At 42.0% G+C, this 17,145-nt stretch overlaps 1 protein-coding gene across 7 annotated transcripts in view; it reads left to right on the top strand.

The window, feature by feature from the left end:
• Positions 1-5,322: 5,322 nt before the first annotated feature.
• The window catches only part of CD36 (CD36 molecule), a 55,231-nt gene continuing 43,408 nt past the window's right edge, over positions 5,323-17,145 (top strand). For 2 of the 7 annotated variants that reach the window (XM_019487519.2, XM_019487518.2), the window contains exons 1-2: positions 5,323-5,547; positions 6,549-6,592. The gene's annotated coding sequence lies outside the window, so the exon portion shown is untranslated. Of the gene's footprint in view, positions 5,548-6,350; positions 6,593-13,594; positions 13,707-17,145 lie in introns of those variants that run through there. The other 5 variants (XM_006260161.4, XM_014606484.3, XM_059725823.1 and 2 more) reach the window with 3 other exon arrangements.

Below are 17,145 nucleotides of genomic sequence, written 5' to 3'. Positions count from 1 at the left end.
GGGGGGGGTGGCGGTGGTGGTGACAGGGATGAGTACGGGACTTTACCTGGCAGATTGAAGGAGATAATTTAGTGTCAACCTTATTTTATAATCATCTAGATGATTTATGTGGTGAAACATACCTTGACACAACGGCAGAGCAATGACTATATGCTAAGTCCCACTTGTGTTCATAAACAAGGTTAGCTAGGTAGCCAAACGTCTCAGGGTGAAATTCTCCTGAGTGCAAAGGGCCCATGCAAAGTTGAGCTGCTATATAAATCCCTACTGCAGACTTAAGATAAGTCAGATGATGCCACCAGGCCTTACACTGAAGGAATCTCTGTTGATATTACTGTCCATTTACTGTTCAGACTTCGTTGCTTCACTGCATTGAATATAGGCTTCTTTCTATAGATGGAGAGCTCTGTGCTGGCAATAATTGAACCCTCCTGGATCATGCTGGTAGCTTTCTTTATATTACATTTCCCTTTCTGGGGTATTACATAGATTATTTATTCTTTCTGCAAAATAAAAAAAAAAGAATGCCTGTAAACCTAACTTCCTTCACAAAATACACATCAGTCCATGACACACTAACTTACCCTTTATGTTAGCCTGGCAGTTTGAGGCAGATCACACTCTAGATTCTGGCCCTTATAGTTGCAGCATCCAGATCAATCAGATCTCAGATGGCCAGAAATTTGCCCAAACCAGCTCTAATTTAGTGGCATCCAGGATATCAACAAATTTCTCAGGACCTGTGCAATGAATGGTTGGCTTTCCCCCTACTTGAGGTATTAACAGAATGGTCAATTCATAATGTAAGTTGCACATAAGGTGACAAAAGGGCACACAAGTGATACTTCCATGGAGTGGGACTACTAGTAAGCCTTTTTCTTCGACCGGAATTCCCCTGCCCTAATAAGGGCATGGTGAGATCGAAAGATCACATCCAAGATTTGCATAACAGATACGTTTAGGAAGCAAATGTAAATTCATTCTTTCAACACTCCTCAAAAGAAAAGCAAATATTAGCATCGACATGTTAAAAGTGAAAGTACTGAGATATAAAACTTGCCCGTAGCCATATAGTGAGTCATAGCAAAATTGCAAAAGCTTACGAGGATAGAAAGACTCAAATGTGTACCTATTATGGGCTGTGAACAGGGGAGGGGAAGACATAGGCAGAGCTGCAGCCAGGCATTTTGATGCCTGGTACACATCATGAGCAAAGCACCCCAGTATGTGGTGTTACATGATATTGTTTCCATTTGATTTGGTGCCCCCTGTGTGATGGTGCCCAGTGCATTGCACTGCTGGCACTGCCCTTGCTAGGGTACTGGATAATAAGGTGTTTGTCTTATGGGAAACTGGGAAATATTTTGAGTGCACAGAGTCAGGAGACTTCCATTGACTTTGGAAAGGCACTTGCGTGTATGAGCGTGTGTGTGTGTGTGTGCATACATAAGAGCTTAAGTACTTCTTGGATCAAGGCCACAGTGTTTAGCAAGTGGCAGAAAAGAGCCTTTGTTTCTGACAGTTCCACAGGAAGGGGCCAGATGCACAATTTGTTTTATTTTTCAAACAAATATTCCCAACATAAACATCAGCAGCACACCAAGTAGCAACACCAGGCAAGCACATGCAAAGACAAGGTTCCCGTAGGCATACAAGTAAAGAATATACTGTAGCAAGATGCTCACACACGTAAACTGAGGGAGAGTCAGAATGGAGTCTGAATGATTGAAAATGACCTGTTACTTGGTGCCGTTTGGTGAAAAACCAAAGGCAAATAATTTAGTAACAATGTTATGAACATCAAGAACAAGTCCTCACTATCAGTGTTTATTTAATTATCTCCACTGAGGTAGTACTATCACCCCAGCTCTATTAGAATTTTGTTCTTGGTAGTGGTCTCCAGTGAAATCTTGTCTACCTTGTACAAAATGCACTAAGAAGTTTCAGTTCTTGTATACCCAATAAACTCTCCATGATGGGCTGCCTCTAAAGTCAAAAGCAGTGTAGCTGCTAATTAACCCACCAGAACAGCTTGCAGACAGTGCAATACTTCTTCCACATTAAAGGGTAGCCTGCCTACAGCAATGCAATGCTGTTTGAATACTTAGGATTAGCATATATCTGTTAGGGCTGTGCAAAGCTGCGGTTTCTGATTCATTTCGGCAGAGATTCAGCCCAATTTGGTGATCGAATCTCTGAATCCAAACTGAATCAAGAGACCCTTTAATCTCTCCAAATCAAATTAGAACCCTCTGAATAGATTCAAGGAGATTTGGAAAGATTCAGCGATTCGGACATAGACACAGCTTTAAATGTTTTTTCTACATACCTCTAGGTAGCAGGTGGCCCATGAATGCTGTGATGCTGGGGCAGATAGAGCATCCCACAGGAGCATGGTGGGTCCCCAGCGCACTCGGCAGCAGACCTGGAAGTGGACCAGAAGCACTTCCAGTCCACTTCTGGGTCTGTGTGGAGTGCGCTGTGGAGCTCCCCTGTGCCCCTCCTGGCTCGGTGACTGGTGTCTCCTGGGTCTGGGGGAGCACCCGGTGTCCCCCCATGGCCGATCGCCAATTGCTGAGCCATGGGGATGCAGCGGGGCACCCCCTGCATGCTCAGTGGCAGACCTGGAAGTATTTCTGGTCCACTTCTGGGTTTGCCACCAAGCACACGAGACGCTCCATCCGCCTAAGCCTTGCAACATTCATGAGCCGCCTGGTACTTTGAGGCATGTAGAAAAAACATTTAAAGCTTTGTCTATGGTCAAATCGCCAAGTCTCCAAATCAGCATCGAATCTTCAGATTTGGATTCAGCTTAATCAAATAGGGGACAGTGATCCGAATCAACAAATTGAATCGCTGTCCCTGATTTGGACCGAATCTGAATCCAATATGGCCTGTTTTGCACACCCCTAAAACCTGGCTTATCTTCAGACAAACACATTCGGGTTTGAAAACCTTGCCCATTCACTAAAATACAGCAGGACAGAAACTCTCTCTCACAGTCACGTGAAAGGCTGACCTGTGAGTCTGAACCTGGGAATCCTGCCATTCTGGTCCTGATGCTTAGGCACAGCCCAGAACTGTCCTCTGGGAGAAGACAGAAAAATAGTCTGGTAGCAATGCCACAGGGAAGGGAGAGGAAGCTTGTCATAGAAAGTGGCAGCTGGAGGGAAAAGCAAGAAATCAGGAAGGAAGGAAGGAAAGTAAGAAAGAAAGAAAGACTTTTACTTTTAAGAGACCTTTATTCCTGGGAGGGTGATAACTCGGAGCCAGTAAAGAGCATGTACAAGGACGCCCGTACAAGCTCTGGGCCTCATGGACAAGGCCTGGGCTCATGGCCTGCAAGGCCTGCCTGTACACTCTAGAGAAAAAAAAACAACACAACGAACATAAGGACTATTTACAGTATTTACAGTTCTGCCAGCAGGGACACCCATGGAGGCCTCCGGGGTCGACCCGTACGAGCAAAAGTCCAGGGCCTCGGCCCGCTTGACGCGTCTCTGCGGCTTGAGCAGCCGGTGGCATCACAGTACGAGGATCAGGCGTCCCGCCTCGACTCGGCACAGCACCCCCTCGAGGGCCCAGCGCTCCTCAAAGGCGGGCACCGTCCGCCGGAGGACAGCGTGCTCAAACTCGAGCGAGAGGCGGGCCCGCACCAGCAGGCGGAAGAGCTGCAGGGCGTCGACCATCCCGGTGCCGGTGAGCTGGTTTCGCTGGCTCTTCAGGGTGGCCATCTTGGCCTGGCCCAGCAGGAAGTTGGCCAGGCTGACCGTGGCCCGCTCGGCCTCCCGGAACGGAAAGGAGTGGACGTAGGCGTCTTCGGAGAAGTCTCGGCCCAGTACCCGAAGCAGTGCGCCCAGGGAGGCAAACAGAGGCTGCAGCCGGGGGCAGCCGAGGAACGCGTGGAAGATGTCCTCGTCCAGCACCCCCGGGCAGAAGGGGCAGGCCGCCGAGGCCGCTGGGTCCAGGTGACGCACAAAGGTGCCGGTGGCCAGGATGCCGTGCACGAGCCGCCACTGCAGGTCGCCGGTCTTCTTGGCGATGGGCACCTTATACAGCGTGCGCCATGCCGGGGTCCCGGGCCGCGCCAGGCGCCGCCGCCGCCACGCGGTGTCAGGGCACCCGGCCAGCACCTGGGCATGCTGAGTGCCCACCACCCACATGTAGAGGCCCTTGCGGGGCAGGGTGCCAAAAGGGCAGCCCGTATTGCTGCTGGGGGGCACCGGGAGCCTGAGCAGCGTGTTGGGCCACTCGGCCAGCTCGCCGGGTACAAGCAAGCAAGCTTCAGTTGGCAGTATCAGACTAGTGTGTGACATGTAGAAAGCTGTTGCCAGAAGCTGTAGGGAATGAGCCTTTGTAAAATTACCACTCTGCATTTTTGTGATGCTGCTGAAGAAGTGGGAGTGTCCTGCTGCAGCTTCTCCAACACCATCTTGGAAGCCTAATAGGGAGAGGGTTTTTGAAGCATGAGTGTAATTACAGGGAGCGTATGTACAATCCTGGCTATGGGACCTTCATGGTGTGATTATACTTCTGCTATCTTTTCCCTGTATAATTTTAAAGTTTTCTTTTTTAAATGCAACGTGCAGAAAACAGCCTTGTTCACTGAGGACTGATAGAAAGATACATTCCTTCACATTTCTAGCTACATCAGCAGCAGAGGAGACAGCAACATCTTTTTTTACTCCAATAAATATACACCTTTGTCCTGTGCTGTTTTTGTGTCCCCATGCTTCCCTTGTACCTGCTGGAACCAGAGCTCCTCCCTCTGGACCACCACAAACAACTTCCCTGGCTATGATTGGCAGGAGGTGTTTAACTTACCCCTACAAGCTCATCCAGCTCTTCCTTTATTGTCTGATGTCTCTAACATACATTTTCCTATAAGATTTTGGGACTTCCACTTTTCTGCACACACACTTACAATTTTCTGTAGCTAAAGGCATACCTTTTCCTGTAAGTTCATTAGTTTTGGTTCATCAGCTGGGCAGAGAAAAAAGTGCATAACAGAACAGCAATGACTTGCGAGAGACTTGGGGAAAGAACACAGAGCAGGTGACAGGGGAGACCTTCAGAAATTTGGTGCGAGGGTAATGTTTGAAGTGACATGAGCTTATACATCAGGATTTGAAGGACAGGGAGAAGGGAGGATGTCAAAGCAAGAAGGAAGAGTTAAGGAGAAAGCAGGAGAGAGAAGAAAGATGGGGGCGTTGTGGGGAAAGGCAGTGCCTAGGGAAGAGGGGGGAGTGACATGTAATGGGAAGGATGTGAGCCTGAGGAGCTGAGAAAGGGGAGGACATTTGTGGTGAGGGAGGAGACAGACAGCAGGGGAGACACTAGACAGAGGAGTGACTGGTGATATTACAGGGTTGAAAGAGGAACAAGAAGCTTTAGGGTGGGAAGCAGTGAAGAAAACTGGAGGACTATTTCAGCTGAAGCACTGAGAAAAGGAAGAAGAGAGCCTGCCAATAAGCCACAGGCTATTCTTGGAAAAGCCAAGCTGAAGCTAGTCAGAGGGACCTCAAGGAAGACAAAGGAAGAAGGGAAGTAAGTAGAGCTTATCAGAGAGTTTCAGTGCCTGTGAAAACACCCAGGAGAATGGCAACCAAATTCCAGAAACATTTTTTGTCTTCTTTCTCTCCCGCCTAGCTAGTTTTGCAGGTCAGGGATGAGAAACCTCATAAGGAAGGGGGAAGGAATAATTGTTCTGGGCTCCTGTACAGGCAGGAAACAGATTTATTCCCTCAAGTCCTTCTTACACTCCTATTCGGGTTGTTCAGCATCATCGTCTAGAGGCAGTGAAGTGGCTCAGGTGCACTGTACCTATTGCCTTAGACTCAGGAAAAGCTGGAGCCTGGAGAAGGTTGTAGCAATGCAACTGGACCTAAAGAAACAGCGATACATATTCTTCTAGCCAGTAAACATCTTGTTCAAGGTCCATCGACGTCACCAGAAACATCCCCATTACCTTGAATGGGCTTTAGGTCAGCTTCTAAGTAAAAACCTTCTTTGGGTAGTTCCCATTTGATTTTACATTATCCACTGTATTTTACATCAGTAGCTATGAGACTTCCAGGTCTGAAAACTTAGTAATTATATCTGACACCCAAGCTATCTCCAATGCATTCAGAGGATTAGTTAGGATTAGTTTGTGTTTGCAGAGGGCTCTGGAGATAATTAAACCTGTTCTCCTGGATTGTTAGTATGAGCCTGTTACATTACCTCTGAGCTCAGGGCTATTGTAGTGGGTGAAGGGATCACTGCAATGATTTCTCAAACCTGGTTATTTCTGTGAAGGAGAAAGAGTGCGGGGGAGGAATGGGTGTGTCATCTTTGGCCCCAGTTCTTTTCTACCTCATCTCCTGAGGCAGCTTCACCACCAGGGCAGTTGAAAGGTCTCTGCAACTTGCTTTTTTAGTTTGTGGCTGATGAAAGATCAACGGACTCTTAAAGGACTGGGCAGCCTGGGTTGCTATAGGGTTGCTACAGCAACTTGAGTTCTCTGTGAATAAGAAGCTAACTTAGCAGGCTGTTCTGTGACTCTTTAGATCCTGCTGGCAGTGGTATTGACAGCAGCTCTCCCTCAATACAGGTATGTTCCCATATTCATGAGCTAAATGCAGTTTCAGAGCATGCCACTTGTCAGCATAACCTCTCCTCTTGAGCTGAGCTGTCACTAGACTCTGTTGCCAGTAAACTGCAGGGGCTTTTTTAGTATTACAATATGCAAAGGAAAAAGTTATTTAGCTCATTTCTTTTCTGTTTGCACTTCTATTAACTGTGTATTTGCTTAAGGAAAGGTTTAGGCAACAATTAAGAGTATTTTCATATAGTTCTAATCAAATAACTTCAGACATGTTAATATGTAACATCTTACTATTCTTAATATTTACTACAATTATTACCGCATGCATGCACAGTGCATGCACACACACACACAGACACACACACACACACTTATATAAATATAGACATATACACATATGCATGCATGTATGTACATTTTGCAGTGTCAGAATTCATTACGTATATGTGTATAGATGTGTTTATGAATGTGTATATGTATACAGTCACACGTGCATATAGTACCTTTCACCACTATTATCTATTGCTTTTACTCTGCAAAAGAAACACAAGGTGGCAGCAACAGTAAAATGTATACATGGGTATATGTAACACATTTTACTTGTGTGTATTTGTTTATATGTGTTCATATATACAAATAAAGTGATTATGATATCCAGCAAATTGTTATAGGTCAAGGTTATTTCTTAAATAAATTATTTTAATTATATCTTATAATTAAATAATTATCCTATTTGATAAAGGTTTTTATGTAACATAAAGTAGCATTGGATTCAGAGTTCTTGAGTTAAACCCAAGACATAGTAAGCAACTTAAAAATAACACAGTCAGATTTCTAAACAATACAGATGTACTCCTATATCTCTTTAATTCACTATTATTGATGTTAACTCAGATTCCTTTTGGAGAATAAAATAAATTCTTAGCAAATCAACAGGTTTTCATCATCTCATTTGCTTTAACTTTTACTGTTAAGATAAATATTTATATTTGTGATCTGTGAACATATAAACATAAATGATTGCAGGAAAAATATAAAATATGTGCTTTCTTTAGTTCTTTTGCTAAATTCCTTCAGCAAGACTTGTGAAACATTTTCATCAGGTATACTGCTAAGAAAATAGAAAGTTTTTCTCAGTTGTATTATATCATGGAACACCTCAAAGCCTAACTGATAATTATGATACAGAAATATGTCAATGGCTTTATCTAAAGGTATAGGGTCAGTTGCTTAATTTATGTAAATATGTATAATACCTATTTACCTGTGCAGAGCTACTCTGATTTACACCAACTAAAAATCTGACACGTATTTTTTCCAAAAATACATAGATCTCCACGATGTTGCCCCTCTGCTCTATCCCAGCATGGAACCATCATTGGCAGTTTATTTCTTAGTGGCCTGATTTGGCTAGTTTGAAATGTTTTTTAGTAATATTGCATATTTTAGTCATTCTGCACATATTGCTCATAATCTGCTCTATAGCCTTTGAGACTTCAGCTGCAGCCAGGAGTGTCTCTCATATAGAAACGGTGACTGTACTCACTTGAGTTTTCTTCCCTCTGGTGATTTGGGTTTTCACATTTCATTTGTCAAAGCAAAACATCTAATCAAGTGAAAATCAAACACGAGATTTCCTTTTTCTATGTGTGTGTATATGTGTGTGGGCATGTGTACGCCAAGTAGAGATGGGGAAAAAATCCTTTGCATAATAAATGTCTTTAAGCTGTAGGCCATTGGGCAGTCTTGAGGGCCAAGATCATAATATCCTTGAATGGGAAGGGAAGCAGAAGGGAGGAAACTAAATGGCAATCCCGCTACAGTTTTTACTGGAGTCATATGAGTAGTATGTCTTCAACGAAAAAGGTCAGAGATCTACAGGAGACCTCTTCCTCCATGCTAACCTTAAAAAACCTGTGGTCTTTGGATAGTGTGATTCCTTAGTTCCGCATAGCTGATGTTTTTTCTAACATTTCTCTTAGAAGGAAGGAGCCTTGGTATACTTTAACTTTTTATGTGGTTTTCTCCAATCTTTTCCTATAGTCAGTGAACATCCTGCCAAGAAAGCCCCATGTACATACCCGACTCCACCTTACTCACAGAAATGTGTCCTTAACAAGGGGACTATGCCACCTGTAGTAGAGACATTACGTTGTAGAAGTGACTGACCTTTTCTCATTGTAGGAAGCAGTGGCTTCATACAGAAATGACCCTCTCTATAAGTAATCCTGGCAAGACACTCCTGAATAGGACGTAAAACATTGGTTTGAAGCTGCTCCTAGAATTTGATAACAAAGTCTTGGGGACAGTACTCTAGGACTGCAGCCAGGGTTTTCTTAGAGTTTTCTCCATTTCTTCTTTTTCTTAGCACAGAGCTGTGTGCCCTACAATAATAAAAAAGAGCATAGAAACAGGCTTTCTGGACTGAGACATGTCCGAGGAAAGATTCTAGGGTGAAATTCCTCCACTCATTTTGCCAATGAAGCACTTGACTTAACACATTGCCATAGACTTTCCAGCTTTAGCACTTTGTTCCCTGGGAGAAAATTATTACAACACAATGTTTTGCATTGTGCTGTAGCCAAGCTGCACTGATCCAAAGCTATTTTGAAATATTGTGCAAAAGAGGAGCATGTACTGAAAATCAGAAGGGATTGCAAACTTCAATACGTCTCAAAATTGGAGAGATTAAATACTGTCTAGTAGTTCATAAAGGCTAGGGACAGACATTTCTCATAAACCAATTTAAGTGATCAGAAACTGGTTTAAACCTGTAACAGAGCAGAAGTTCAGTGCACATAAACCAGTTTCAAAATGGCTGAAACTGGTTTAAGATAAACCTGGTTGAATGTAGTATTAGACCTAACTGATTTGGGTCAAACCATTTTATGCAATGTCTGTCCCAGACCCCTTCCTGGTTTAAGTTAAACCAGAGTCCCCCAGCATCTCAGGCGCTTTGCGGCCCTGGGCTGGGCTAGGCTAGACTGTACTGTCTGCTCCAGTGGAGCAGGGTTGGCCCCACCCCTATCCTTCCTAGGCAGAGCACTATCACTGCTCCGGCTGGCTGAGGGACTGCAATGCCTGCCTCTACCACTGGGGCTGCTCAAGCAGGGATCCCCTCCCCAACCCCTCTCCCAGGGCAGGGACTCAGCATCTGGTCATGCCTGCCCCTTCTCTCCATGTTTGCTACTTCTGAGAGGCGTCTGTGTAGGTCTCCAATTTCACTGGAACAAAGGGCAGACAGTTAGTGGGTTGTAAATGCAAATGCACCCTGAAGATAAAAAGAGCTTGAAACTAATGAGAGAGATGTTTTCTTTTGTATGGCTTGTGGGGTTAAAAAAATTGTCCTGACAAGCAACCTGCTGGGTGCGATCTGTCAGTCTTCAAGAGGGGACAGAGAGAGGTATTAGAAATGAGCTGGTTTGTGGACAGTCTGAAGAAGCAGGGAGACGGAGATTGAAAAGCTCAGTATCAACAGATGCTGGGTCTAGCAACACTCCTGGCCCTTGAGCAGTGAGCGGGAAAAGCCTAGGACGGTGAAGGCAATGTGGAGGTTTACACCCCTCCCTAATCAGAGTGTCCTAATGAGGCCTGGCCATGCCCCCCATCAGCTCAGCTCTATGGAAGGGAAGGGAGGGCTGCTCTAGCATCTTTTGGCTTCTAGCCTGAGCCACTGTAGGCATGTGCCTGCATTTCTGGAATGAAAAGGGAATGTCTATCCACCTCCAAATCAACTCATTACAGGTTAGACTAACCTGCAAAGATTGAATCAATTCAGGCACAGGGCTTTTGAATGTCTGTCCTTAGCCAAAGGGACTACAAACCATCCCATTGTAGAAGGTCAAGCTATGCTAATCATCCTACCCCAGACAGGGTTAAGAAGAAATGTAGGACACTTCTGTGATAGGAGATTAGACTCTGTATGTGTGCTAAGAGCAACTTTTATTTCAGGCAACTGTAGACTGGCCCTGACTGAGAAATGTGTTTTTTGTATGTATTCTAAGACAGATAGGAGATTACATCAAATCAGTTTCACTGAAAAACACAGCTGGAAGAATAATTACTAATTTTTCTGTGATATTATGACATGGTCCAAGGGAAAACAAAAACACTGTCAAATTCTATGTCAATCTCTGTGACATGAAAGGCCAAAATCTCCAGGTTAAAGTTATGTAATTTGAGAATTTGCCTCATTTTTGTGTCCTCTGGAAGCTGCAAGGCTGGTATTTTGTACCCTGATGTAGCAATTGGTGGAACATCATAGGGACAGTATTGATGAAGGAGGATATGTGGGGTTTTGAATGGCTCTGTGAGGGTTTCCGCCTTGATAAGAGTACTATTTACCGTACATCACAGGCCAGCTCAACTAGTGGGAAAAGATATTTTCCTGTTTCTTTTTTCACGGTAATTTCCTAAAATATAACCCCATATAGAATGACAGATCTGACATAATCTTGTCTGCTTCCTGCAGCCTTGTCTGTTTGCAACAGTTATTTCTTCCTCTTTTTGTTTGCCTTCACTTTAGGCTTGAATGAATCAAGCCAGTAGTTTCATCCTAATTTTTAATCCCAGATGTTCATATCACAAAATCTATCATCATTTACATAAATATTTGTCCCAATCAAAAGAGTAAACTCCCTTGTTATTCCCTATTTAAGAATATTAAATAAGAACAATAATTACATAATTCTTACATACTTAATACTTACAAAGGACTATGAAGATACAAGGCAAACAAAATACAAGGCATTTCACAATGATAGGTGTTGATAATGGTGTGCACATATTAGAAACACCCTGTTGGATATGGTGTATGTAGAATACTCCCATGTTGCTTCCCATGTTTTCCATATTCTGAGGATAGACAGAAGGCTTCATTTTCCGTGACAAGCCAAGGCTTTAAATGTCAGGTGTACTAAATTTCACTCAGAGAAAAAGAAACAGCTACACGTCTTTCAGTGCAAAAAAGGGCAGCTCTCTCATCTGTAGCACATAAGTTGTAAAATTAGCACTCGACATCAGCCTTCATGTTCCACAGCCCCATAAATGTAATTAATGTTCAGCTTTAATCAATATTCTTTGACTTGGAATAGTTGGTTGGGGGCCAAGGGCCATGCGTTCTAAACACATCTCCAATGACTGTTTATACTTCTGTTTATTTTAAATCCTCTGAGACTGAGCAAGGCATACTCCTTAGTCCCCAGAGGGAGGTAAGTACCATTTCCAACTCTTATTAGAAGAAATTAGCTGAGGTGTTGCAGGAATCTATGTCTTGTGAAGGTTGAATTGGACAAATACCTGGTTAGGGTCATCTGACCCCAGCACTCTTTCCTGCCCAGGGCAGGGGGTCAGACTAGATGATCTAATAGGTCCCTTTTGACCCTAAAATCTATGGAATCTATGAACATAGAAAGTTATATCCACTCTACAAACATATTTCAGAATAACTATGCTAGGTACTTCCAACGACTAGAATTTATTTACAGGCTGTTGGGGTTTTTTTTTTCTGGGATTGGTGCTATATGCCTTATCTACTTAGTATTTGCCACTTACATGACCTCACAAAGACAATAGACTGAACTTCCTTTTCTTTGGGAGCTTTTCTGGCAGGGAGGGAAGTGATTTGCAGAAGATGCGTCAGTGGAGGAAAGGCAATGACCTGCATTACTCCTTATAGAAGGGGTAGCAAGATGCTGCACTAAGAGCACCGGTGCAGTACGAGATAGAAATTTTGCTGCTGGAGGATCTAAAGAACATTTGTAGAGGCACTGCCTAATTCATTACTGATGCATGAAAAGTGGCTTGCCCCCTTAGGGATATTATTTTCCCTCTTCTCTCAACACTTGCATTAGGCTGTATGCTGAGGGACAGAGGGAAGGGTATTCAATATCTCTGTTCAGTATATGACACTGTCATTTGGGGCCAACAGCTGGATACCACTCCATGACAGCAGGTGTCCTCCAGGAACTTTATTGTCAGGGGGCTTTCAAAGGAGTAGGGCATTAGCTACTCTAATTTTATAAGAAGATCCAGTTATTTAAGGTGTTCTGTAGGGTCAAACACTTGTTTTAATGTAGGGTACCATAAGGATTTCTGAGACCTTGATTTCTAAGTGGAATACCTGGAGAAAATTGCTGAGATTGCAGCATATAAGAAAGAAGGCTTATTCTGCAAAGGGAAATGATACAGACCGCGTCTACATGAGCAGTTCTTACTGCGCAGTCAGCTGCTCATGTTGACACGGCTTGTATCATTTCCTTGTATCAGTTCTTACTGCGCAGTCATTTAGTACTTGCTCAAGCATTACCATGAAGTCCTGTTGCTGCATGGTTAGTTTTAGCAGCTATAGTGCAGTAGTGTCACCATCACAGTTCATGTCCATTGGTGCTATATCACTGTAGCAGCAAGCTATGGCGCAGTAGCTTGTTGGTATGGCAACATAGCATCTTGTGTAGATGCACACACACTGTGGCTGTTGACATTTTAAAAAAAGTAATTCATACAAACAGTACAACTGTACTCTGTTTCCTGTTTCCACTAATCAAATTCCACAAATGAGTTTAAAAGTGTGAATACGATCAGATTTTGCCTTGCCAGGGATATTGTGATAGTACGATGATTGTAGTACTACTACTGTATTTATATAGCTAAAGACTGGCACTCTGCGAATGTTGAAAAAAATACTCATATAAAGAAGATGTCATAAACTTGTTATTTTATTCTGGATTGTTTTAAAGCAAATGGGGTAGTATGTGACACAGAAGAAATGACAGGCAGTTGAACAAGTGGTTTACCCTTTTGTCTCCTTGGCCTCTGACTTACTTGGATCAAAATTTGCTATAGATCATAGCTGCTAAGTATTTTACCACGAGATATAGGTAATGAGTTTTAGTCAGACTGTAAAAATAGACCCCAAGCTTCAATGCAACTTTGTTTTTTCTTCTGGCAAAAGATAATAATCACAGAACTGACGTCTTCTGGACTATATCTCTCTCCCACTGACTTTACAGTGTTTGTTTTTAGTGTGAGGTTGTAGTTCTTCATTTGCTGGTAACACTGATGCAAGTCATATGTTAAGTCTTGATACACTGAGCTGAAAAGTCACTCTCCCCTTTTCAAGGTAAGTTATACCATAAAAATTAAAGCTGACAGTTTTCTCCTTATTATTATTTCTTGATTCAGTAGGAAAAGAGATCCTAAAATATTTATTTGAAAAATAATACAAAACCACAAGAGCTGGCAAAGTTGTTTCTTTAAACACTGTCAAGCTTATTATGCATATTTTTAAAAGGTATTCCCTTCCCTTGTATTTGTTGTTTTCAGCTTTCCTCATTTTATTGCATCTTATATTATTTGATGGTTTTACTCAAGCTCCAGTTCCTGGAACCATGTGAATACATGAGAACTACACTTTTCAATTTTTTAAAGAAAAGTCAATTTGTAGCACTCATTGTTGCAGAAAAAAAGTTTGAAAATATGACTCTGATGCACAACACAGGATCAAAACAGAAAGAACAATACATTTTAAAGACCCCTCAAATGCATTTTTAATTATCTTGTGATTTTTTAAGACAATCTTCTAATTTTCCTGGACATGCCTCGTGACTTAGAAAGAGTTTAGATTCCCAACACTGTGTATTATGAACACAGAGACGTTTCAGAATCTATTTGACTTTTTTGCTTTTTACATTGTTTACCATTTTCATTTTTTTTGCCTTTTACAATGAGCGTAAGAGAAGTCACATTCCCTTACAAGATCTTAGGGCTGCAGTATTTGAGTGTAAAAGGTGTAGGACAGTGTTTATATATTTAAAAACAACAGTCTAACAGAATTGGAAGAAAAACAGTTACTCCCAGTTCTGTTATTGCTTGAAGCTTTTTATAAAGATTACTTGTAGCAAATCTTAACTTTGGGCTAATTTTTTGTTATTTTGAACAGGTAATCATAACAAATGCATAACTACTTAATGGAATTAGTAACAGATAAGGACATTTCACATGTTCCCCAATATTTAGTTGCTTCCCAGAGAGTTGAAAGTCAATTTAATCAGTACAGTAAATGACATTTTAAAGACAATGGAGAGCAACTGGTAAAAAAACCAAAAACCTTATCTCTAAATTTAGCTTTCTAGGAAGGTGCTTCTACTAATACTGAAGTCAATTCGCTTATATTTTGTCTTATGGTATTCCATGTTTTTACACTGTATTCTATTTTGCGTAATGCACATAATAGTCTGAACAGGAATTATCTACAGAAATGAGCAGAATTTGATCAATTGTCATGTATTATTTTGAGCCCTGTATGCTGCAGTCAGCGGTAAAACTGTAATAGCTAAAGGTCATATCACAAACTCTATCTGCAGTTGAATGTTGTTACTGACCTTGGAGTTATCTGAAAGTGATTAAGTCAAAGCTGTTGGGTAATGATTAAGTTGAATTGCATAAATTGGAATGTGTCTAGGCTACTATTGCATTGTATTTGGTGGGAGATGGTTAGTGCTTTATAATTACAATGCTTTTCAGTTGCAAAAGTAGGGAATAAGGATTCAAGTTATTACTAACCAATTAGCAGATACAGGTTACTACTTGTATAGATTCATAGATTTTAAGGCAGAAGGGACCATGAAAGCATCTAGTTAGATTCCCTGCCTAGCACAGAATTTCACCAGAGCTGGTTGAAGAGGCTGTGATGGAAGCATGTTCATTAGAGTATGTAATTTGAAAAAAAAAATCCAAATACTTTGTGCAATTGGTTCAGTTATAATAATATTGAAATGTCCCATCCTAACATTATTTGGAATGAAATGCTTCTATTTTTTTCCATTTTTTCAATTCTTTTAGATATAAAAATACAAAAGGAAGTCCAAATTCAAATTAAATTATTGATTCCAAACAGAGTACTCTGTTCTTCCCAGCTATGGGATGGTTAATAAAACAGACCCACTGCCTTATTGCTACTGAAGTTAAGGTTAGGTAAAGTAACATATTTGCCCCAATTTGGAACAAAGCAAAATTTCAAAATCATGAAATCCTGTTTTATGAAGTGGAAGCTGTATTCTGCACTGCTCAAGATTTCACCCAGACACATCTGCACACAACTCATTGACTTGTATAGTCAGCTTGTAGTTTGACTAAAGCGTATCTTCCAGAAAAACAGGTAAGCCCCTATTTGAAAAGGTAGATATGACAATTACTGGTAATTTGGTTTGGTAATTGGTTATAATGCTTAATCATCTTCATTGTAAAAAAGCTGTGCTTTGTTTTTAACTTGAATTTCAAGCTTGTGTCCAGTTAAAATTTCCAGTAATTGATCTACTAGATTATTTTCATAACTTTACATTTTAAATATGTTGAAGGATGGAGATTCCACAGCTTCCTTGGTTACCCCGTTCCAATGTTTAACTACTCTCCTTCCAACCCTGTGATTATGTGAACCTATTGAAATATCCAGGGATGATTAGCATCTGGGGATGGGATTATAAACCAACTGCTGAACAGAAAGGGTGTGAATTGTGGAATGCTATCCCAGGAGAGATGACGTTTCAACATACCTTGAAATAGGCTTGGAGAGAAAGGACAGCAGTGTAGCTAACCTAGTGATAAGAGCCTTTTGAATCTTTTAGGCTAGGGACAGACATTACACGTAAACCAGTTTAAGTGATCAGAAACTGGGTTAAACCTGTAACGGAACAGAACTTCAGTGCACATAAACCAGTTTCAAAATGGCTGAAACTGGTTTAAGATAAACCTGGTTGAATGTAGTATCAGACTTAATTGATTTGAGTCAAACCGGCTTTTGCAATGCCTGTTCCAGACCCCTTCCTGGTGTAAGTTAATACAGAGTCTCCCAGCATCCCAGATGCTTTGTGGCTGGGCTGGGCTAGGCTGTGCTCTCTGCTTCAGAAAACAGGCTGGCCGCACCCCTCTGTTCCCTAGTAAGAGCTCCGGGGGGACTGCAGGCAGAGCCCCAGCCTTACTGTAAGGTATATCCTGCAGCTTTCCAAGCTCACTTGTGCTTCTTGCTTACATAGTCTTCAAAACTGTAATCAGTATTCTAGTAGTGGCGTTACCAGCTCGATACTCAGAAGTGAAATCACCTCCTTCCTCCACTTCAGACATCCAACTATTTTACTACACTTGCATTGAATTTGGTGGAATTCTCTCTTGCACACCTAAGTGATAGTTCTCTAGTTGTCTACCTGGACAATTTTGTCCCCTGCTTTAAACTCTGCAGGTGCAAGCTTGCATTATAACCTACAGATGAACACCAGAGCTATATATATGCTCAAGTTCCAGAAAAAAATATTCAGTGAGAAGGACCCTCCCATGTTTTACCCCCACCAGGTCAATGCATAGGTCACTTGCCCAGGAAGCAATAGAACTGCATTTTAGACCTCGCTCACCCAGAATGCATTCAGAACTGTACCTGTCTGATTTCTATGTTGGGAAGACAGAGTTCAACCCACCTTTAAGAAAGGGTGTCCAGCTTTCTGAGTGTGCTAAGAATTCAGCTGTTAGGACTAAAATCCAGAAGGATCCTGTTCCTCCTTCTCCCTGCA

Source organism: Alligator mississippiensis, chromosome 4, assembly GCF_030867095.1.
Source record: "Alligator mississippiensis isolate rAllMis1 chromosome 4, rAllMis1, whole genome shotgun sequence".
Taxonomy (NCBI): domain Eukaryota; kingdom Metazoa; phylum Chordata; order Crocodylia; family Alligatoridae; genus Alligator; species Alligator mississippiensis.
This window is presented reverse-complemented; position numbering and strand designations above follow the sequence as displayed.